General features: G+C 37.8%; 1 long non-coding RNA gene across 1 annotated transcript; it reads left to right on the top strand.

The window, feature by feature from the left end:
- The first annotated feature begins 14,112 nt into the window (after positions 1–14,112).
- LOC306801208 lies at positions 14,113–20,416 on the top strand. The gene is made up of 4 exons (XR_013774012.1): positions 14,113–14,255; positions 14,460–14,535; positions 20,050–20,226; positions 20,326–20,416. It is a non-coding gene; the product is annotated as an uncharacterized lncRNA (long non-coding RNA).
- Positions 20,417–24,903: the final 4,487 nt, after the last annotated feature.

The raw sequence follows: 24,903 nt of genomic DNA, 5'->3' as shown, positions 1-24,903 counted from the left end.
TTTATGTAGCAGTAAATATCCCTTTGTGTTCTGGTTCTAATTTACTTAGAAATAATGTGCTTCTTACTAAGTGTGAATTTTTTTAAAGGATCAGCTAAGCTGGTTAAGTTGCTTGCTAATATATTTTTTTTTGACCTAGTGTCTCTCAGTCCTTATACCATTGAACTCCAGGGTCTTTGTTGACAGGATACACTTAGAGGAAAAACTTGGATCTAGTTCTCACTTTTTTCTAAGATGGTTTTAAAAGGAAATTCATGCTATAAAAGTAATTCTGGCCTTACATGAGAGAGAAATCTTGGGCTTTAACCAGCCAACAGAGATTCTGACTGTAGGTAAACAGAGGGGAGACATCTACCTCACTGGAGTTTTGCCAGAAGGAAGAACTAGGGTGCTTAAGCCATATCCACACACACACACATCCTTAAGCCATGTCCACACTGTGCCTGGCAGAAGAAAATGGTTATGTATAAACTCAGTTTATGCAGTCTGAGTTGCCCTTTAACACAATCACACAGAAAGTCAGAGAGCAAGCTGGTCATACAGATGTTTCCAACAACATGTATATCCACACTTCCCAACTAACCTGGGATGGAGCCAGCAGGAATAATCACCATTAAACATTATTGCCTACTCTGCAGCACTACTACTTAAACATTTTAAATCTTTTCTTTCCTTCCTCTTTTATTGGAGGAATGGATCTAGGTACACAAGGAGCTAAAATTAGAATAGCTAATTCTATAAAATCTAATAACTGTGAAATATCATCATGCTGGAAGCAATGGGCCAGACCTGTGGCTGCTCTGAGCTGGAAAGCTTCATTAACATAGATGGAACTGTGAGAAATCTCTATACTGAGGATCTGGCCCATTTTTTGCTGATGATAAAATTTCACAATGCCTGTGACTTTTATATTGTGTGTATGGAGGTTGTCCTGAAAGTTTCATAGACAATGAACGAAGGGGATAATCACCAGTGACAAATCTAATGCTTGAAGAACTCTGATGTTGCTTATTCTTCAACTGTCTAAATGAGGTTTTACTCTTTTCTTGAGATTTTTCCAGTAATACAGTTATGTATAGAGAAAATAAAATTAACACTTCGTTACTATTCCTCATATGGCACTGGAGACAAACTTGAGAAAATATACATTATTTACCATCAGCAACCTAACTTTCTTTGAAATGAATTAAAACCATAAAATGAAAAAAGTATCACTAAGCTACTCACTAAGAATTCATCCAAGATATAATCTAGCAAAGTAGTTGGATGAGACATAGTAGTACATTAATTAGGGAAAACCCATCACAATTAAGATGAAAATTAGAAACAAAAACAGAGGAGTTAGAGAGTCAAGAAAAATTTCATTAGACTAGAATTTCTCAAAACTCTTGAGAACAGTGAGAATAGAGCATTTAGAATCAGAAAGATCCATGATCACTGATAAAATGAGAGAGATGTATTTTTGTAAATACAGTTAATTTTATTATCATGGACAAATTCTAGGGTAATTTTTCAGATGAATATAGAATAGTTTCAGCCAACTCTTCCTCAAGCCAAGCTTTTATATATCTGCAAAGAGCAATGGTAGAAAGATAACACATATAGTCAGAGACCACCATCTCAGCATCAGAACTGTTAAAATCTTTGCCAAAAGTATAATATCATTTGTGTGTATCCATGAAATATTAAACAGAAGTTGAAAGTGCATGTTTCTCAGATGGCAAGCAGATATATAATGTGTGTCTTTATATAGATTTTATAAGGGTATATAATGAAACACACACATCTTTCTTAAACTGGCACAAAAACTTTTTATATCAATGAGAATTAGAACCTGTTCATTATCTGTTGTGCTCACAGTCTAACAAGTAGAAAAAAAAAAAGAAGAAGCACTGAAAGGCCTGGAACACAATTGGAGTGTACCAACAGAACCACTGAGGTTTCCATGACCAGTTAAGCAGCAATGACATGCTAGCATGGACTCTCTAAGTGTAATTTTTGGTCAAGGACAGATTATTGTAAAAATGGTAATATAAAAGACAATTTTAGATTTCTTTGCAATGAGCCTTCACAAAAGCAATATTAGTAATATGTGCTATATAAGCATATTTTGTACAAAGCCTATTAACCTCTTTATTTGAAAACAAGAGCTTCGTTATTGTTGAATACAGCAGCTAATCCTTTACAGGAGATAACTTTCACCAAGTATGAGTGGAATGAGTTGTACTTGCTGCGCCCCATGTTCTTCCACAATTGAAAGATTAAATATTTAATTTGCTAAATACTGCTATATATGAAGGTCAGGAAATTTTTGGTATAGGAAAAGTTGAGAAGTCATCTGAGGACATGATAAATGTTTTGACTAGGTCCATCTTTTCATTTATTTATTTTCTTGACCCGGTCAGTACTACAGGTAAAAACACACTCTTTTTTTGGTTAGCAAATTTCACCATTTTTCAGTCAATACAAGTTTATAATCAGCTTCAAATTAGTGTCATAAATGTATGGTTAACAAAAACATTGCTAAGACCAGATATTTTTGTTTTTTACCTCAAAATGTAGCAAAATTACATTGATAGACAAGGTGGCAGAACCATTGATAAAGATTAATAAAGATTAATATATTTCTTTAATTAATATGTTTCTGAGATGTTTAATACAGCATTACACATATCACAGGGACAAATGCCTAATTCACAGTCCCTGTTTTTATAATTAGGATCACACAGATGGATGCAATGGTAATTTCTGATTCATGGCAAGACTGATAAAGTGAATTAAGAATAAATAGCACAATGTATTAGGAACAAAGATACGGCAATGTGGCCAGAAAATCCTTCCAAAATTAAATTCCTGTTATAAGATCATAGAACAGGTTATGAGGAGGCAAAACAGGGAAGCAGATCCTCCATTCTAGAGATTAGGCTTAAGTTAAGATCTGTTCTCTGGCAAAACCTCATTTGCAACATTTTCATCCAAAAGCAGCACCAGTTTTTGGTCCCTACACAAGAACACAGACACTGAGGAATACTTAACCTTTTGTTCTGCCCTAACCAGACAGCACTACTAGACTGTGGCCTCAGCAAGGGACAGGACATTAGAAGAATCTATTATCTTCCTCTTCTCAAAGAACAGAAAGCTTCTTATTGCAGGTAATACATTTAATTTTGAAAACAGATCTATTTTCCTTACTGTAATTGAGTTCTGTAACAGAACCAAAACAAGGAGTGCTCATTGTCATCAGCAATGGAAAGAGGTCAACATCAAAGGACACAGACTCGAGTTCCCTTTTATTTTCAAGGGCATAAGTTTCTTTATGAAAGGTTTCCAGAACACAAGAACCTCTCCTTTCTGCATCCATACAGGCTAATACTGTTTTCCTGGATTAAGGTACAAGCTGAAGCTCACATATGATTTTCTCTCTTCAAGCAAAAGTTTCAGTGGGGACCAGATGCTGTCAGGTCTCCCATCTCTTAACTCCTCCTTGATTGGATTTCTCTGCTCTTACTCTGCTGTTGAATGTGGTTCTGCTTTTTCCCACCTTGTGCACAGAGGCAGCAGGACTCGCTCTAACCTGTGTGACCTTTCAGATCCTGAAGAACAAAAGGGAGGTTGCTGGCATCGTGCAGGTTGGTTCTGCTGCAAGAATGGCTGTTGAAGAGCAAGGGCTGATTCAGCACTATTTGAAAATCATTTTGGCATGTCTTTACAGGTGGGCTAAAAGAAGGATGGTGATGTTAGAGCATAAATATACTTTTTTCACAAGACAGGAACCATCCAATCAAAATATAAGTCACTTATGTCAGGGACTATCAATGTGTACAGACCAACATTACTGAGGAACTGGTTTATAAGATGACAAGATTAAATCAATAATAAGAGCAATAAGAATAAGAAGAATAGAATAAATGTTGAAAGTGTGGGAGGATTTTTAATGGTTAGAAAGAAATACTTAAATTCTACATATATATGTCAAGCACACAAGTGCTATGAGACTAAGCTTCAAAACAATAATATATTTAAGCATCTTAGACTACAAAAGGAGAAAAATGGCTTTTTTTGAACCTGGGTTTCAGATGATGGCTGAAAATCATGTCTCTGCTTTAAAGACATAGCAGATTGTTTAATTTCTCCATCAACATATTACTCTGTCCTTTATAATTTCTGTATCTCAGCAACCATACATCCTCATATGGACACAGGACTTCAGCTCCCCATATTCTGAAAACTGTGTCCATTTATACTCACACCATATCACTGCCACCTGCTGAACATGACATTCTGCTATAGCTTTCTCAGAAACAAGAGGTGAATATAGCTCCTGATGAAACCTTTCCTCTTCCTCTCACTCTCAAAAAAGTGACAGCTGGGTGGGTGACTTCACTTGGCTGCTTTAAGTATCAGTGAAGTGCTGCTCAAGCTATCTACATCAAGGGCCCCTGGGGTCCCTATATCCATGAGGATAACTGGAGTTTTCCTGAGGGTATATGCAAGCATTTAACTGGGACAGTAGAGTATTTGTCATGTGTTAAAAGCATAGACCTGAAAATCACCAGTGACTTTCTTTCCTTGTAAAAAAAATTGTATATTTCTCTTGTGTTATCTCTATTTTTCAGTGGGAAAGCACAGAGTCTTCTGTAAAACTATCATACACAAAAAGAATACACTGTTGTATAATTTATCTCCTTGGAACTGTACATCTTAAGAATCTCTTGCTGCAGCTGGACATTATTTAAATAACAAAAAAAAAATCTAAACCCTTCCAAACAGAGAGATATAATTGGTACCACCTTACTCTATTCATAAAAGGAGTTTCTGGAGAGGAAATATAATCAGGGTCATTTTCTTACCCTCTGCTGAAAGAATGGTCACTGTTAAAATTACTCTTAAAATAAACTTAAAATAATGTTTACAGCTGCTTTACTAAAAATATGAGAAATAATGGGAACATGCATCCTGTCTGCAGTTCCTGTCAAAAATCACAATGCAAGACAGTTCTGCAGCAGATAGCATTGATTAATGTTCCTGTACAGCAATGACACCCTGCATTTATGGACAGACTGGTGAACCTTTGCCAAAGCTCACTAAAAGCAGCTGCAAGGCAGGACTGACTTTTAACCTCCCCCATTTAATGCAGGAACTCTTGGCATAAAAACTGTGCTAGTAGCATACAACCTGCAGGGTTACCATTGCAAAAACAGATTTGGCCAGCAGGACATCTCTATTTCCTGAATAAACTCCTGACAGATTGCATGAAAGTTAAGTTATACAGGCATTTGTGGAAACTGGAGGAAGGAGCAACCTGAAGATATTAATTCTGAGGTTGCTCTGAAAAAGACCCACACATTTTACATGTGACAATTCCCATTTTCATTGGTTCACAAGTAATATTATTTGATATGAGAAGTAGACACCTGCAGAGTGTTCTCCATTAGTGAAAGCTGTGCATATAAATCCTTAATTTCTGCAGACAAACTGATCTCTGAACAGTGGAGTGGAGCTTTTGCTTTTCTCAACAATGTATTGTGAAGGTGCAGGAGAATTGTTCTTGCTTTCTGTAGAGTCATGTATGGTTAAAGCCAGAGTGCCAAAAATAGTTTGTATGCATCAAAAAAGGATATTGTAGGAGAACAATGGCATTTTCCTTCTCTTTGGGGACAGGAAAACAGGGAATTCCTTAATAAGGGATGCTGATTAAGGAAAGATGCTTTTTACTACTGAGAAGGCTATATTCATGTCAAATTTCATTTTCTGAATTCAGCAATATATTATTAGTGTCATTTTCTGGAACAAATGATGCTGTAAATAATTCCAGCAAGTGCACTTAATATAGATTTGTTTGCTAAGTGGCAGTGTCTCCTGCCAGGGTTAAAGGTAGAATAAGATGTTGTTTATCCCATGGGGAAAAGAAATGTCGAGATTTCTTGCTGCCTCTCTTGTTTCTGTCTGTGAGCCATTGTGATCCCAGGTCAGAAGGTCTATCACATGCTAAGGAGGGAATTCTTGCACAGAGCCCTTTGTTTCTGCAGGGCAGCATCAGTGGCCCATTGTGGCCATTCATTCATGCCCCATCTCTTTGCTTCTTCCTCTGTTTCTTTTTAAACAAACCCCTGCCTACTTTTGGAAAAAAGTTCTGTGCTCAGCTGTTTAATTCTGGATTACAGCCCTTCCTAATAACCAAAAGTGAGGGTGTTAAAACAGCTGGAGCTGACATGTTAGAGCTAGAAAAATGAGGGTACTTCTGAGAAAAGGTGTGTATATGATATATTATTTTTCATTCAAATGAGAGCTCCCAGAATCCTTTAGGCCCCAGTCCCACATCCACTAATACCTTTGATATTTCACTCCAGGAAAGCCAAAAAAAGCATCCCCAGGCAGCTACCTGTGAGCACGTGCATGTACAGGGCCTTATTCCATCAATTTGGTGGAAGACAAAAAGAGATGGAGACAGCTTTGCTGCCTCAGCTACTGGCTATAAAAAAGAAATCACATAATCCAAGCAGCTGCAAACTGGCTTAACTATGTGAATTACTCTCCTAAAAGATCCAGATTACCTTTATTGGTGCAGAATCCTATCAGAAACACACACTTTCTTAAAAGAAACCAACATCAACAAACTCTTGTTTTCAAACTGAAAGCTGCTAGTAATTCTTTCAATGAAGGAATGATCATAAATTGTTTCATCTTTATACTGTTTGCAGGCAAATGAAATAAATATTGGTTACAGAAAAGTTACCCCTTCCAACAGCATGTAGAAAATCATGACCTGCTTCTTCCAACACACTCTATTGCAGGTTTCAAATCAAAGTGTCCAAAGTACTTTCATTTTTGGCCAAGAAGAAACTAGACTTTGAGTAGTGAAATGAGAATGTTAACATGGGTAAATTTCCTGTTCAACTTTGCAGTCATGCTAACATGCTTTCAGATCAAAAATGTTCTCTTAAGAATGAAAAAGACACTATTGAAAACAATGAATCTGCTTCTGAAACTGTTAATTTTCTCCTGAGGATTGGTCTGAAAAATCACATCTGCAAGTTGAAATAACCAATTACCTTTCAGACAGTGACTCTGGTAGAATCCTCCCTGTCAACATGCCCATTTTAATCAAATACCCTCTTATCAGGTAACCCCTACATTGAAACTGTAAATGCATTTTTTACATGGAATATTTGTATGAACATTTGAATAACTTTAACTGGAAAAGTCAGCTTGATTACATGTAAATTATCATGAGACACACAAAATTGCACCTAGATCTCTACCTCTGATTTATCTGCCCATCTGTTTTAGATTATTTGTCTTGAGAGCACTAGAACACCTCCTGAAACTTGCAAGATTAATCAGTCCTGCAATGGACTTATGTAAATGCTTTACTGTGAGGATGTGAGTTGTATTGAAGACTTCACTGAATCTCCTCACTGGTTTGAAACTTAGTCAGTCTGAATAAATACACTGCAGAGGTTTCATTTCTCTTCTTAGCTTTCCCACAGACCAGATGGATTAATTGTCTTCTTTTCCTTCTAATACTTTATTTAATTTTTCTCTTTTGTACTACTTGATTTTTCTCCTTAACATAAGTGTTTCCCTTCTTAGAAGTTTTTACACTCTATAACAAATTCTAAGAGGACCTTGACCATCTTAGGTTTTTTGTGCACAGTGGGCATCTCAGCTATAACCAGTGCTTATCAATACTATTTTACATAAACATGTTCAACAACAACATCCATAACAATTTCAACAGACTGTCAACTGTGTTAAAGATTCTGATATATCCATGTCAAGAAGATGATTTTCTTAAAGTCAGCTCAGTAATTAAATTCCTCTAATGAGGAATTCAGCAGTATACAAACGAAAGTAGAAAAAAATGTGAAGAAGGTACTTATCAGAAGTTAAATAGGAGTGAATTGAAAGAATCTGATTGCTTTTCCACTTTTCAGCTGAAAGGACATTGCATTGCATTGCATGCAGCTTTATCAAGAATCTTTTTCCCAGTGCCACAACAGGAGAATGTCTTTCCTTAAGGAAGAGCTACAAGTACCTATAACTAGAATGGCTATTGACACAGTATTAAGGGCATTGCCATGATTTGGAATAATTCCTATTCTCCATTATCAATAGGATTTAACTTCTGGGACTTTACCCCCACTAAACTGATGGCACTGCTGTTCAAAAACAGACCTTCTATACAAATTACAGCTGGAAACTACAAGTGGCACTGTTTGGCTGGCACATAAACCTCAACCAATTGTTTACAGTTTGATTCATACTGGGTATGCCTTATTATCCCTTAAAATTAAAAATTCCTGTTTTCAAAAGGAAAGGAGCTGTGAATAATCCATTTTTTATATAAGCATTGCTAGTAAGCAGAGCAGAATAAAGATGCCTTCATTTCACTAATAATTATGAAAAGATCATATCAGACAATGACCTTTAGAGATGCTTCAGTGACCACTGTGTCAAGCTGTAACTCCTAAGTGGGAATTCTTCAGATCAGCTTTGACTTCATTTTCACTTATATGCCTGATTTTGCCTCATTCACGTTAACATGATTTTTACTGATGATTTTAAAAGAAAAGAACAGAGCCCTGGTGTGGAATAGGCTAAAAGAAATTAATGGACAGCTATATGTATAGCAGAGAGCTGCATTTAGCTGCGCATTTTCACTTCCTGGTTTCTTGATTTTCCAAGGACATCCTTTAGCATTTGATGTTGGTGCCAATTAGAGAGAAGGTGGAGATAGAATTTATGGCACTGCCATCGACAAAACTCCTGCTGAAGCAAACGGGAAATACGTGCATGAATTTGGCTGAGTATCAGTAAGGTAGAAAAGAGCCACTGACTGATTCTTTTCAGTTTGTAGGTGGACTAATAATCTCAAAAAAACAAACAAAAAAAAAAATCAGTGGGAGAGAAATGTCCTCTTTGTTAAGGCTTAAAATAAAGTTTTTATGTGAACTTCTTCTAATGACAGTCCGCATAAGATTCAACAATACAAATCCGTAACATTCTCCTGCCATTCAAGGTCATGTTAACCTTCTTGAAGAAGAAGCCAAGAACTCCTTAAGTTAATCATCCTCTATATTGAAGCTGGTGCTTATTTGATTCTGAGGTTTTGCTCAAGACGGAACAAGCATGTGAAAAATTGGTGAAATGCGAGATTTCATTTACACAAGGTCAAAGTGACCCAGATTTCGAGTGAGGTCCAAAGTGTTATTGGTCCTTCACACAAGAAAAGTTCTGTGCACAGCTCATTTAATATTTAAGAGGTTTGCATAAGAGTATGTAAAAGAGCATTTTCTTCTTGCTCTGCCAAGAAAGGTCAAATAACTGTTAATACTAGATAAACCTCATGTGAGTTCTAGTCCCCAGAGTAACTTGGATTATGCCTAGTATTCTCAATACACAGCAGTTTATTCAAACATGAAATCTATAGGAAGGGGCTACATCCACCACAGATGCAAGTTGTGTAGCTCTATGGTCTCTGGGTGTTTGGGCCCACAATTTGCTAAGACAAGTAAGTGTAAAGAGGACAGATTATTTATGTCTACTATAAGACTATGGTAAAAAGCTTTTAAGAATTCAGCTTTGGCTGATGTATTTTTGATGTGGCTCCAAAATACAAGCAGTTTTATTGAAAAGGAGTGGCATTTTGAGTTGAATGCCTTAATGACAATATCAATCTATGTTGTGGTGTTAATATCTCACTGAATTGGACCTAAACAACCAGTGTTTGCATTGGTGAAAAAGTTACTGGTTTGAAAATTAATGATTAATTTTATATTAAGTTTGAGAGAATGAGAACAGTGAAGTCCATAGCTCTAGCAAAGAGCATGATTTCCATATCACATTTAATTACACGAGTTTTTAATATTATTTTTTAAGAAAGAGAATTAGACCTCTCTTATAAATATTTTAGAAGTTAAATAATGAACTGAGCTGTTATTTGCTGTAGGATTTTTTTTTCTTCACATTTTCCTTCTGTCTTATGTGTCAACATGTCAATAGAGAGGTCAGGGACATGGACACTGAAGACACACAGCCAGTGTGAGATGAGCAGCATAACTGGTAATTGTGACAAGCAGAATCAGATTTGAGGTGATCTTTTTGTGGAGTGTTACACTGCACTGAAGCAGTTACTCACTTTAAGTGAGCAACTTTTAAGTGTTTGTCAGCCACTGCAGTTAAAAGGGGAACACGAAAGTTGTGACAAATTGTGATATTTTTCCTGTAAGTATTTCCATAAATTAGAGAGACAGAGTCAAGAAATCTTTAATGTAGAGGTCTTCTAGTATATACTGGCTATCTGCTGACTTTCCTTGTGCTTAAGGTCAGAAAGTTTTCAATTCCAATTCAGAGGAAGGGCTGTATCATGCCTTGAAGACAGATTCTTCACTGGGGAGGCAGGATCCCTGCCCCATTTCTGGCACACAAGAGCCAATCTGTCTCCAGCTATTACCACAAGGGCAGAAGGGACTCTGCTGCAGCCCATCCCCAATCCAAACACCAGTTTGTTTTTGGATTTGGCCAGAAACAGCCCTTGTACTCTGGGGGAGTACAGGCTCAGCAGTGGTACCTATCTCTTCATCTGCTCAGTCACTTCATGAGCTTTCACTCACAGTAGCCTGCGGACAGGCCAGGAATTCTGCATCATTTGTCTGTAAATCCAGGGCCTGTCTTGCAACCACAACCCACTGCATTATTTATAAAACACAGACTGCTCTCTGCTTTTTAAATACAACCTGTCCTAGTCTGAGCACCTCTTTAAATTGAATATTGTCTTTCGCACTTTGATTGTGTGTGGAAATATAGTGCTTCAAGGTAAAAGGAGAGAAGTTGAGTTATTATCCTGAAGGCTGTTTGTACACTTCCATGATCCACCCACTCATCTTACCTTGAGGGCAGTGTGAATTGCATGGGCTGGTCAAGAACAGAGCAAAGCAGTCAAGTGCTGACTGACAAGGTTGCCCCTCCTAAGTGCTGGCTCTGAGCTCTGATCTCTGAGCACTATTGATACTCAGCAGTGAAGCAGAACTGCTGACGTTCCTGCTGGGCTCCACACAGAAACCTGAACATCACCACATTCACAAATTGGAGCCAGAGTTCAAGGAAGGAAATTTAAAGCAGGAATTTTCATCTTAAATGAAAGATATTTTTGCTTCAGCTCCTATTCAGTACCATGCTCAAACTTTAACCCAACTTTAAACATTGCACCTAACTTTAAACACTAAAACCCTATTGTGTACAGGAAGGCTAGAAGTCAGCTGTGTGATTGAACTTACCTTGTTGAACTTAGGCCTGTATCAAGAAAGAAACCTCTTTATTAAAGTATACTTCTACTGAGAACTGATATGTTCCAGATATGGCAGGAGACCACATTTCTTAAAAGTTACCTCATGGTCTCAGCCTTCCTAATGACACTGTAAACCATTGGTTATCAAACCAGATTTAAAGTGTGTGCATATAGAAAACTCCATTACAAAGAGAAATATGACAGATGGCCTGGCCATTCTTACTTTATTACAGGAGAAAACCAAATATGTATGCATGTGTACCTATATATCTGTATGCATTTTATTTTTTAAAAACAAAGGGCAAATTTCTGGCCCTTGGAAAATAATTATCTTCCCATGTATTTCAGCAGGGCAAGATTTCTCATATTTCTCATCAACTGTTTGATCTCTTACCTGATTTTCCTCTGAAGGTGGTTTAAACTTTACCCAGTTCTTTTTCTTCCCTCTACTTTCTTGTTTTATAAATGTGAAAAACATAATTAATTAACTGTGATTATAAAAAGAATAACTTTACATTTACACAGGCATAGTTTTTACCTTCAACAACTGGAAATGTGCCTTTATAATTTTTAGAACTATAGTATAGTATTAGCTATAAATAAGAGCTATTTTTTATGAATCCTCTGAGGCACACTTGAAACTTAAAGTAATAACAAAATAATCTACAAACTAAATTAAATACTTAGGTGAGCTTAAGGGAAAAACAATAAAGAGAAGGGAAAATAAGCAAAAAGTGAGTGTTAAAAATATTGCTGCTCTTAGAACTTGTTTGTAAGTGTAATAACATTGCAAGGAGCAAGCCACAGATGGGCACATGGTGGGCACATCTCTGTAAGGATTCTCACCATTGCCACATGCTGCTGCTGCTGCTGATATAAAATGGGGAAAATCAGAGAGGGAGGAACCACAGATTCCTGCAAATTTTATGCAATGCTTTAAAAGAAATTGAGTGAGATGCATTATTAGCTGACTAGTTCACATATTATAGAGACCTTTGTGTAAATATTCCAGCTTTTCCACTGAATACTTCTCCTAACAACATGAGGTGTATGTGGAGCAGGAGTGGATGGCTGAGTCAATTGAGTTCATTGGAAATGGGGTACTAAAGAAACAAAAATATTATACCTGGGTAGGTACAATGGAAGAGGAAATCAGCACTGGAAGAATTTTCTTGTAAAGGGTATACTGCCTAAGAGTTAACCATCAATGGAAAGTTATCCTTTATCTCTAGCACAGGTTTACAAAGGCAAAGTACCATCCAAACTTATGTGGGATACCTATATATGTCATCTGTGTGGCATGCAGGTGGATATAGAGAATGCTGAAAACCCCTAGACCAGCAAATCCTTAGACCTTTTGAAAGCTCTAGGTTAGACGTGGGCAGGGATATGGCCCTTTGCTCCCTCAACCCTCTGAAATCACATTCTGACTTCAGGGTGGACAAATCACCACTGACAGCTGGTAAATTAATTGAACCAAAAACTGAGGGAGAGGGACCCACACCCATTCCACATTCATGAAAATTTGGGAAGCGGGTGGGAGGATGGGGGAGGCTTCCTGATCTGCCAACTAGACCACTCTGTGAACACTTTCAAACAACACACCTTCAAATCCTTGTCTAGACATGGCCTTATGCAAGTGAGAGATAAGAATCAGCCCCTGAATGGGTGTTTTGTTATATAACCACCCATGAGGCACAGGGAGTTAAACATTTGCAGTAGTTTGTAACATTCCTAAAGCATTACGTTTTCAGCAAAGTGGATTATCTTGTCTCATTTTTCTCTGATGAACAATCAACTTCGATCTTGACACATGAATTTATTATGCTTGGGTTAGACAAACTGAGCCTTAATAAGCTGCAGTTAAAAACCTCACTTTGTGTTTGTGGAGAGAAAACTCAGCTCTTAGGTCGCATGACAGGGACATGAAAACGAAATCAGGCTTCTCTACCCTCATCCAGCTCAGGCTGGATGTCTATATACCAAAGATGTGGGGGGTTTTTTGCAGGTTTTGTTAGATATTTGATTGCCTTGTTGGAACAGTTCCACAGTAGCTGACTGAGCTGACCTCCAGATGTATCTCCTCCAGGGCATTATGTTCTGTTTCGCATTATCAGCTGCATGCTCCAAAGGTTAGGTTGTGAGAGCTTGGGTGGGGCTTTTAACTCCTTCTTCCATCCCAGCAATCCTGACATGCCTGTTCTCCTGTGGTTAATTCCACCCAAAAGTGGAAAAAAACACAATACAAACTCAGCTTGATTTAATAATTGCAGTCATGATTTATGTGCAATGGTGTCACTTCACTAAGCATTGATTTGATAGATAATGGAGAGCATGTGCCTGGCTTATTTGGAAAGTTTATTTGACACTACAGATTCTTGAAGGAATGTGCAGAAACTTCTAAATATATGGAACAAACTCACCTGGTGTAAATCAGATGTCTGAATTGACAAGAGCAGTAATGGGTAAGGCAGTAATTAGTATGCATAACTATTTCAAGGTGAGTAAAGTAATACAGTTCCAGTGCTCAGAGTGTCATTGATTTACGCCAGCTGAGGATATGGCCCGTAGAACTGACAAGGAATGGCTGTGCCTACTAATTACTGAAGCTGCTAATGTATTTCAGTTGGTACTAACTGGTTTTATGTCACTGGAAAATTACAGGAGTGCTAGCTCTTGCTGATCAGACACCAGTACATTTGTGCAGTTTTTCAGTTAAATGTCCAAAAAAGTGGGTCTGCATTTTTTGTGGTGTGACTTGTTAACATCAAACCCTTCTTGACACACTGATCAGACTTCTCACTAACCTGGGCATCCTCTTTGCAGTTTGCACTGTCTTCTTCCCAGATTGAGGCAGGATGAAAAGCTGATTTTTTGGTTAGCCTTCTGGCATAGTGCGGTGATGCATTTAGGATGCTTTTGACGCTGTTACAACCTCAGGTGGTTACTCAGGAAGAAGCAGCTGGTGAATACAGACAACTTCCATACTTAGTATTTGCCATGGTTTTCAAGTAGCAAGAACTGAAAATGTGTGGGAAGTGCTTTAAACTCAACGGGCTCACACAGTTTCTAATTTATGTGGAGGGTATTGAGGGTTATACTGCATGCCATATTTTGTCCTGTCAGATTTATGTCTCGGATCACTTCAGTCACAGGTATGTCTTTCCAGGGATTCAAATCATCATTGAAGGTAAAAGCCCTCACAGAAATGAGGACACCAAAGTCCTTCAGAGCACGGCCATAGGGTGAGTGAGCATTCTTTCCCAGCTCCTGTTTTGTTCAATTCAAGGCCTGTGATGTTTTGAAATGCAAGAGTGATTTTTTTTTTATTCCTGGAACAAGTTTCTTTATAACATCATTGGCAGTTGTGGGTATAATTGCCAGTGGGACTTGACCATGCAAAAAACATTTAGAAGGGTTTTTAAGACTGAGATCTTTGCCCTGGCTTTACTCTACTGCCTCTGACACAGTAACAGTGAAAATCCCTGGAAATGTTCAGCTCTAACTAAGACATTTTTTGTATCTTGGTGTGCTCTGCATATACAATATTGTGGGGAATAACTAAACCTTTGTTGCTGCTTCCCTGCAAGGAAGTTCCCTTTGTAGTTTTGGGCTGGAAGACAAACAAGTGAGCCCAAGACTGTTCATGTTCACAGAGTAAATTTTATTTACATAGTCAGTAACCCTGGAAAACAGATGGTTACAGAAACCTGGGCAACTCCTTCATCCTCCATTCCCATTTCAGCACTAGTGGGTAAAAGCCACACTAACTCTAAAGCCCAATATAGTACATGTGGTAAGAATTAAACAGGAAAATTCCCCTTAAAGAAATAGTTACAAATCAAACAATTTCTATTCTCAAGACTAAAATTCCTGTCCACAAGCTAGCAATAAGAAAAAACAACATCTCTGCATCTTCTTGTGACCTGTTCAAGAAAAATGTGAAGAGATGAGCTAATGAGGTTGTGATATTTTCTTGCTTTCACAGTCTAAACCAAAACCTAATATAAATTGTCACAAGTACCTTTGTGCTAATATCTCCTTTTCTTTCAATTGACAGGCTCTGTTTTGTTATAATGTTAATCCATTTTGACAATGTAGACAGGATATCTTCATAAGAAACAGATCTTAACAAGACTTTCTGTTGACCTTTACCACATTGCTAGGTTATTTTCATAATTTACCTTGATTATCCTCACTTCAGCTATGAAGAGACACAGTACTTTAGAAAAAAAAATTCAACTAAAACCAAACTGGCCAATAAAAAAATCATCTCAGATCTAAGATACTTCTTGATCAGAGGTTTTGACTTTTAAATTACTGAGTTTGTTGCAGTTTACTTGTCTTAATATTATTCAATATTGCTGTGCGTGCTTTTACTAACACAAATGTTAATAAATCATTAGGAAAGAAGAAAAATTATTAATTGGTATTAAGGCAGATTGCTTTTTTTTATCCATTTTTCTTTCTTTCTTGGAGTTGTTTAACCACAAGGTTGGCTCTGGCAACATTTAAGTACCTAAACTTTAAATATCAGTTGTTGTCCAAGCTATTGCACTTGCCCATTAGATCTCTTATATTTTCTTTATTCTTACATAGAAAATAAATATATTAAGCCTAGTTATTAATTGTCTACTCTGTGAGTAATCATTATGCTCATGCTAGAAAAACACAACATGAAGGAAAAAAAAATCTGATTGGTAGCACAATGGATTTGTTTTGAACTCACCACAATAATTACACAAGGTGATGAGTGATGAAGCATCCAGCTCATTATTGCTAAGATGCAGCTATCTTTTAGCTAGTACTGCATATCATAGATATAAAGGCCCTGGTTTATTACAGTGATTATTATTAGTCCAGTTGCCAATCCAAAGATCATATTTGATTGTCCCATGTGCAGCAGAATACTAATCTATTTCCCTTCTTCATTCTTCCTCTATGCTTGTATAGACAGGTACATTAATCTATTCTGCCAAGAGCAATCTTTTTATCTGTGCAGAACTAAAATGATTCTTCCCTCTTATCAGCATCTTCCTATATGCAGAAGATAAACAACGTTTCCTCACCCCATGTTTTTGTCAGTTCTCTGCTTGGAGGGTGATCAGATCATTTCTAATTGCATGCTGAGCAACAAATATCTGACATTTGCATTTGAGTGACTAAGAACTGAATTTTGTTGACAATATTAATATGTTCTTCTGTTTAATGTCTGTAAGTTTTTAGGAGTTTAATCAGATTAACACTTAGCTGAGGACTCACAGGAATACCTCTGACAATACTCAATGTTTGTCATTCACCAGATAACACCAAGCTAAATTCCTTCACCCAAAAGATCCTGCATGCATCACATCCCAGCGTATCCTGGGAGGGAAAGTAGCAGTGCAAATAGAGCCAGTTCTTAGCAAAGAGGTTTCAAAAGATAGGGTGATCCAACCATACAGCTTGCTGGCAAGAAAAAAGGGCAGTCCCACTCATCCCCTTCCCTTTCCTCAGGCACTGCTCTTATCTCCTGTCAAACAGACCAAGCACAGTGAAATGAATCATCTTCTGGGGGCCTAGTAACCTCATGGGAGGAATTTCACCACCATCCCTTTGGAAGGCAGGATCAAGCCTGTAGGGCCACTCTGAAGTAATTTATCTGTGGGAGGAAGAATCTAAACTTATGTGATCCTCAGCTTGGCTGGACGGATAGGTCTTCGTGCAAAATTTTCATTAAATTGGAAGCGGTGTAAAAATTTTTTTGACAGTGTTTGGCTGTTTGATTCATTTTTGAGAGTTACCTAGGGCTCTAACTAAAAGAGAGAAGTGAGTGAAGAGAATCTTATCTGCTTGTCAGCCCATGAGTCAGGGTGATGAGAAGATGCAAGGTGTGACCCAAGTGCATTTTTGGGTGATGAGTTAAAGCAAAGTTCTGACCACCTTGCTCATTAAATATCCCACTGCAGTAATTATATCTGTAAAATGTGTTAACTCTGATGGCCTGGCCAGATGCCAATCGTCAGAATTGCATTCTTCCATCTTTATTTCAAGTGGACACTACAGTCTTCATTTCCTCTCCAAAAGAGCTCTCTTATTCTAGACTGCTAAATTCTTCCTGTGCTTCACCACAACGTTTCAGCACTGTAATAGATTAAACAATCATTATATGGTTTCTGTATCAACTTGTAAAGCAGAGGAGTATTTCACAAGATGAAAGGCAGTATAAAAATGTAAACCACTAATAGTTCTGGGCCTGCTCACTGCAATAAGAAATTTGGCCAGTGGCAAAAAGTAGTCAGCTGAGGGAGAGTTGAGGGGCTCCATTAACCACTGATGTGCAACATTTCTCCCAGCATGTTCAATGCCATGAATGCATAAGTTTGACCTAAAATCAGATCTTTATGTATATCGTGGTACTGGCTTGGCTTTCCTTTTTAGGTCAGAGTCTCATCAGAGTTATGCTGCTAGCAGTTGCAAGTTCTGCTTGAGAGACACTTATGTTAAGAACAAAAAAAGGTAGCACTTGTACGTGCTTAGTTGCTGTGTGGGCTCAATGGAGGAGAGTAATTTCATAAAGGACACAAACAAGCAATCTATGTTAAAGTTCTCCCCAGTCTGATGCTAACACTGGGTATTTAGAGAGAGATCATAAGAGGAGGGCTCACCTGTAGCAGTATTTCCCCTGGTAATATCTCCCCAGATTCTCCCTCTACAGGGCTGTACACAAAGAAACAATTCACAGGACTGTGGCGTGAAGAAATGATATACAGATGTAGCTGATGCTGAAAATGCAATTTGCATAATCTGGTAATGTATGCATTATAGTTCCAACTACATACATGATCAAAGCATCCATTGTAAATGATAATGCAAATTAATTTTGGGCTCATTATTATTAATTGAACCTGAATAGAAATCAGATTCTGTAAAAATAGAATAAAGAAACAAACTGAAACTATTTAGGGAAACAGATATTAATATGATTATTCTCTCTCACTTACAGTTTGGCACATGCTCCTTCTGCCTGTGTTTCTCCTTCTGCCTTCTCTGGTAGGATTTCAGATAGAAATTCTCCTTTATTCTGCAGTTTGTTCTCTTGGATTCTCTTTTGATGTTCATGTCACTCTCTCAGCACACTTTCTTAAATGTATTATTAAGGTCTGCATGGCCTAATAGGTTGCCATTACCCTAAGCTTTATTCATTCCTTTTCCAAATTAAATCAAGTTTGGGCTTGAATAATGTTGATAGGGGCATTTGCGCAAACCGAGTTTGTTACTCCAGTAATGGGGTTGTTTTTGTGAATTAATGGGCCATTTGTTTTTAAAAACAGAACTCCAGCATGTTCCTAATGTTCCTGCCCCTTCTAATAAGTCTGTAATGGCGATCTTTTGTCCTGTTGTAATGGTTTCTAGTTTCTGCAGTGCCTGGAGATAAGAGAAGGATAAAACTCTAGGATATAGCCATTACCCAGTACTGAAGTTACTGTTCTAAAGTGGGTTTAAAATCATTTAATCATGTAATGTAATTTAATCCTGATTTTTGCTTAATATTTTCATCTGGTGAGACTACTTTTTTTTTTTTTCCTAGACTGAACTAGCATCTGATCTTCAGTGACTATAAAATAATTTAGCATTGATAGCTCTCAACTGTAAGAGGTGCATGGTTAGTTTCCTGAGAATTAAAGCCACTACTAAGATATGAGCATCTTTTATCTCTCTGTGAATATTTGAACTTCCTCATAAATATACTTTCAGCATAAGATAATGCATGTAGTTGTAGGTGTAAAACAATATTAAATTTCTTCCTAAAATGAGAAAGCTAAAGAGGACAGATAAAGTTTTTCTAGGAACATTTGTCTGTCTCTCTTTTGCAAGATCTTAACAACTTCACTCTTTTCCTTTTTAAAGAAAATGCCATTTTAAGTAATAAATTAATAAGTAAATAAATAATAATAAATAATAAGTAAATAAATTAATAAGTAATAATTAATCTTATTCACTGCCTTACTGTTATTATTTTCTTTATTCCAGATCGTGTGATTTATTTACATGTGACATTGTAAGAAATGTTAATGAAACAGCATATTTTTATTTTCTGAGGGGTTCGTACTATATTGAAACTTATAACTGTAGTGACATTGTGCAGAGCTTATTATCTTTATATCACAGGATGCATTAGTTAATACCCAATCACTTTCCTAAAATAATTTTAGACAATGTGTTGTGCAGTGTTGTCTTTATAGTGCAGTGGCTACCTCTGAACCAATAGGATCAATAGAAATACAATATAATGTATATATATTTTATATAGAGAGAGTGTGTATATGTATATACATATATAAACTATGATCCATTATTTCCTACATCAGCTACAGAGAGCAAAGTTAGAGTGAAAACTAAGGCTAAAGTGAGGTATTTTTTCCCTGTCTCTTGATGGCTACTCACATTTACCCTGCTCTATTTCAGATGTTCTCACCCCATCTCTTTCAAGAGAGATACACACAAGGAAAAGCTGGAATACTTTTCCCATTGTCCAAGATACGAAACATTTTTCTGGGGAAGTCCTGGTTACCAAATGTGTCTTCAGAATGTGCAGACACTAACAGCAGTAGAGCATGCCCAAAAGACTAAAGGTTTGTCACCTTTATTCATGATAAATGACATTTTACTTCATGCACGCTCACTAAAGTCAGCAGGGCTCAAAGCAAAGTATGCAGATATTGATTTTGAATCCTGGACCAGAATCTCTTACTTGTCCCAAATTTCACATTTTTCAGAAATGCTGGTCACCATTTCAGCAGCTCACAACCTGGATGTTGCAGGTGTCTTGCACTGACAGCTGCAGTTTTACTGATGCTCTGCAGAACAGCATGTCCACTCTCATTATGTTTAAAGACACAGGAAATGCAACTCAGTATCTGAATGCACAAGGAAGGAGCCTTTTAAACTTCAAGGTAAGTGCCATGGTTTTGAAGTTGCAGGAGGAGGAGAAGAGAGCATTTAATGGATCCTTAATTTGAAAACTTGCTTCTCATTTTTAATGTTTCCTACAGGATTCAAGAAGTCTGTTGACACCAGTACATACTGGTATATAAAAATCAATTACAGAATTTAATTCTTACATGTGCTGGCTTCAACCCCCCCCCCCTCCCCCCCACAAAAGCCTGCAGTGAGGAGGTTCACAAATGGGAAGTGAAGAACTGCCAGGCACCTGGATCCTTATTGTGAAGACTAACTGAAAAGAAGCATGCAAAACACAAGGTGCTGCATAGAAACCTTTGAATCAGTATGGGTAACTACACAAATTATAAACAAAATAAAAATATGTTGAGAAATATGCATGTGTTCACTGCACTCAAAATTAGTCTGTTGCATTGTTGCCTGAGGCCATAATTTGCATCAGATGTTCAGCAGGATTCAAAATCTGGCAAAATATTAATGTGGACAACAGGAAACTCCCAAGGTATAAACCCAGGTTTTCTAAAAATCTTACTGGACAGGTTATACCTTCCTACATACTAAAGCACAAGGAAATTCCTTATCATCAGAGCAAGAAGAATTTTCCCAAAAATGTGTATTTATTTCTTCCTCAGTTCCTTCTCTAAACTTCTGCTCACTAATGTTGTGATGCTGGAAATTGTGGTCTCCTGTCGTCTGATCCAACATGATCATTCCTACAGCTCTAATCAGGTTGGATACTCTGTAAATAAATGTCTTGTGACATGCAAAAGGAGGAAAGGGACAAAGCATTCCAGGCCAAGGTCAGAAAGTTCCTATGAGCTCTATTCTAGATTCTTCACTGTATTTTCTATTTTCACATGGCTTACTCTTGCAGACTTTGACTTGCCCGATGCCTTTCTGATTCACGGGATTTTTTTTTCCAGATATTGACAATAGGTGTTTTCACTTGGATGACATGCATGACAAACTGTAAAGTCACATCCTAGACATTCTGGCATGTGCTCATATCCTGGTGTGATCTCATTTTAAGGAATGTGGTTGTGATTCCCAGCATCACAAGCTGAAATCAGGATTTGGTTATATCTGCCATATACCAAGTGAACTGTCCCTCTCTGAATTTCAGTTCATGCCAATACATCTTCACAGCCAATGCTGGGAAACATCACCAATTGCTGTGGCTGTTTACAGAGCACAAGAACAGAATATTTAATTTTACCAGCCTCTGAGGAGAGCAAATCAGAATTTGAACTCTAGTTAAAGTTTTGTTGATTACTCCTGACCTTTCTGAGACAAAGACATGAAGGTCATGGAGTCATGACTTTTTTCACATTCTGCTTGTCTTTGTCATTCCCCTAATAATGCGGAGAACTAGAAACAAGAGCTGGGTGGTGTTTCTTTCCCCCTGCCTGGAAATGTATTTAGATTAGTCACCAGGTTTTCCAGTCTACGGTCATTGAAGGTCATTCGGTTTACAGCTGAAATTCTCAATTGGAACCTCATCTTGTAATCAGAACTTAAAACCCAAGCGAGGTTTTGTATCTCCTCTGAAAGGGTAGGTTGTTGTGTGATTAGCTTCAGAATGTTAAATGGACTGTCTGTGTAATGATGGGTAATTTTGGGGGGCTTAAATTGCTCTGTGAGAAGACCTGTCTTGAATAATAATACTGGGCTATATTATAAAGAACAGTATTCTAGGCTTCTCCTAAATGCTAATTCTATTACACATTAACATTTCCTTGGCTGTAAAATGGCAAGAGGCAAGCCAGCAAGATGTAAAAATCTTGCAAAGTGCATTTTCACTTATAGACTGTTCCTAAGAGCAGGCTGTTTCCTGAAAACGTCCCTTAAATAAGCATCCACTTACAGTGACTATCATCATACAGTCAGCATCTGCTAATACCTGTTCCACAGCCAAACACAGAGTATTTGTGGTAATCTATAGAGTCATGGAAATGCCTGTGTGATTTTTGCACTGGTTTTTAAAAAGGTATTCTTGGCCTTAAGTATAAAGTCTCAGTCATGCTGTATAGATGTACTGCTAGGGGCTGTTCACAAAGCCTGGTGTCCTGTACATTCTTTGGTTCTGGAAGACAACTGGTGAGAATCTGAAAGCCCTTTTAAAATTTTTGTTGATTGATTGATTATTTTAATGTCTCTGGTCCATGTGCAACTCAACCACAAATATTTATATTTGCATGTATATGTGTGTATCTACAAATACATAAAACTGAAGGCTCCTTGAAGGAAACAGTCCACCCCTACCATGTTATTGAGGATAGTATTTAGCTTTGTTAGGGGAAACAAGTATTTTGGCCACTATCTCCTGATATACAAGTTGACCTTTGACTTCTTCATTGTTATTGCACTTTAGATTCCCAGCTGCAGGGATTAACCCATGGATGGCTTCAGCATTCTCCTTCTCCCTGTTTGTCCCAGTTGCTGCCTCCATTTCTGTGTTTCCATTTGACCTCCATGCTTGGACACAAGCAGGAGGTTATCCTGCCTAGGGATGGGTGTCAGACACTGCCCTGTCCAGGGACAGCTTGATGAGTCTCCAGGTGGATGTCATCCCACAGTCCCCCAGCATGACACCATGACCTGTGATGTCAGCTCCTTGCTGTTCCAGCAGGCATTGCTGTCACTGTTACTGGCAAGCTGGGCATTTCCAGAACATCTCTGTGGTGCATCCCCATCTTGGCTCCATTTTTAAGGAGTCTGAATCATCACCCTTTGGACACACCTTCTTGATTCTCTCTGGGCTTGCAGGAGCTGACATCACCCAGCTCTTAAGCTCTTCTCCAGAAGCACTAAACTCTAATGCCAGACTACCTTTCTCCTTTATCTTCTTTAGCCACTCTACCAACAGAGCTCATTTTAAGTGATTACTTTTCTATATTCACTTTACACACATTAAAAAAGTTCCATGGATTTCAGAATAGTTCAATCAAATAGATTCCAGCTCAGCAAGTCCTCCAGCTTCCCAGAGGTTGCAGACACCACAAGCATGAATGCACCTCTACTCTCCATGGTTTTTAATATATTGAGATCCAAATTATGCTGCTCTGATGTGAAGATGATGGAAAAGTGAATATCTGGAATAAACCCCAACCACATAAGGAATCAATACCATTCAGAGCTATCTGCTTATTTCAGTTGTCATTAACCAAACAAGACCCTGACTACTTTGGAGGACAAAAGGCAGCAAAGCCGTTAAACGATTTTCTTTCACTTAAATTCATTCCATGAATCAGATACATCCCAGGGATCTGGGCCATACTTCTAAAGCAGGTTATTTTGCTGAGGCCAGGCTGACTTTCCAGCTATCTTCCTTTCTCCACAGCTGAGATCTCAGAAGAAATAAAAATCAGTTTAACTCATGTTAAAAGGGCACCTTTTAACTCTATGTACCCAGACAGCCTCCTGCCTCTCTCAGGCTGGCAACCAAATACCAGCATGCTGAAGAATGTGTTTACTTTTTGATGAAGTACAGACCTTAAAAAGTGAAGCTGGATACAAGGTTCATGACAGACAGCAAGGTCTTTTGCAGACAGAAACATTCAGCTGCAGAAGTGGCCTGCTTACAATGAATTGCAGGCAGGTTATGGTTTGAGATATTTTACTTTTAAATAGGCCATGGAGTCTCCTGGATCTCTGTGGACACTACACTGGCTCCAGGGGTCACATCTCCAGCAATAGTGTAGGTAGCTGTGTGCTCCCTTCCAGCACACGATTTAGGTGATGCTCCTGAACCTAATGAATTTTGGCAGAAGGAATGATAATAGCAGACAATTGTTTGTCTCCAGCCACTAAATTTTGTTAGAGAGTTAAAATAAGCCTGTCTGCTTGACTAGTCTCGTGTGCAACAAAACAAAAATAAGCCTTCACAAAGAATCATTTTCAAGAGCCATTTCACTTTTTGTCTTAGGCTTGTAAATGCCTTTCATGTTTTCTGATATGTCAGATATCATAACACAAAATAAATAACCAAATGAAACACACAGACATATTCTCTGGGTGGCTTGTGATGGAGAAAAAAGGGCCTTCTGCTGCTTCCCTTACCTCCTTCCTAGTATTTTATTTTCCCTTTTCTAAGACTTTGAATAGATGCTTATTTGTAGAATAGCACCAATGTTATTTTATTACTGTACTGTTTTGCAGCATTTTGGAGCCCAGTCACAGCTCAGGAGCTCTGTGAGTTAGACATGGTGCAGACAGAACAAAGTCAGCCCTGGCTCTGAGGACAGCCCATCCCACACTGCACCTCCCATGGCCACAGGAGACTCACTTTGCAAATGTTGATGCATTCAACACATCTGCCACACATGCAGGTCATGGAGACAGTGACATTGCCTGAGACACTGGGGAGTTGGCAGCAATGCCTATTGGTTGCTAAATATGTCTTCAAATTGAATAGTTTTTTTAAAAAGAAACTTAAAACTGGTGTTTGTCATGTGAATTCAGCTTTGGAGGATCATTTGGAAAGAGTAGAGCAGGACTTGTTAGGTCAAACATTTAAAAGTCCCCCAGTCATCTAGGAAGTCAGCCTTCATTTCAGAAGTGAATTGGAATTTAATTTAAGACATTTTTGCAAGGAGGGATAGATTCCCATTTCACTTTTCAAAATATTACCCTTTCTGCTTAAAAAGCACCCTCCCACATATAGAACCATT

Source organism: Erithacus rubecula (assembly GCF_903797595.1).
Source record: "Erithacus rubecula genome assembly, chromosome: 1".
Taxonomy (NCBI): Eukaryota; Metazoa; Chordata; class Aves; order Passeriformes; family Muscicapidae; genus Erithacus; species Erithacus rubecula.
Note: the sequence above shows the minus strand (reverse complement) of the source record. Positions and strands in the feature narration are given on the sequence as shown.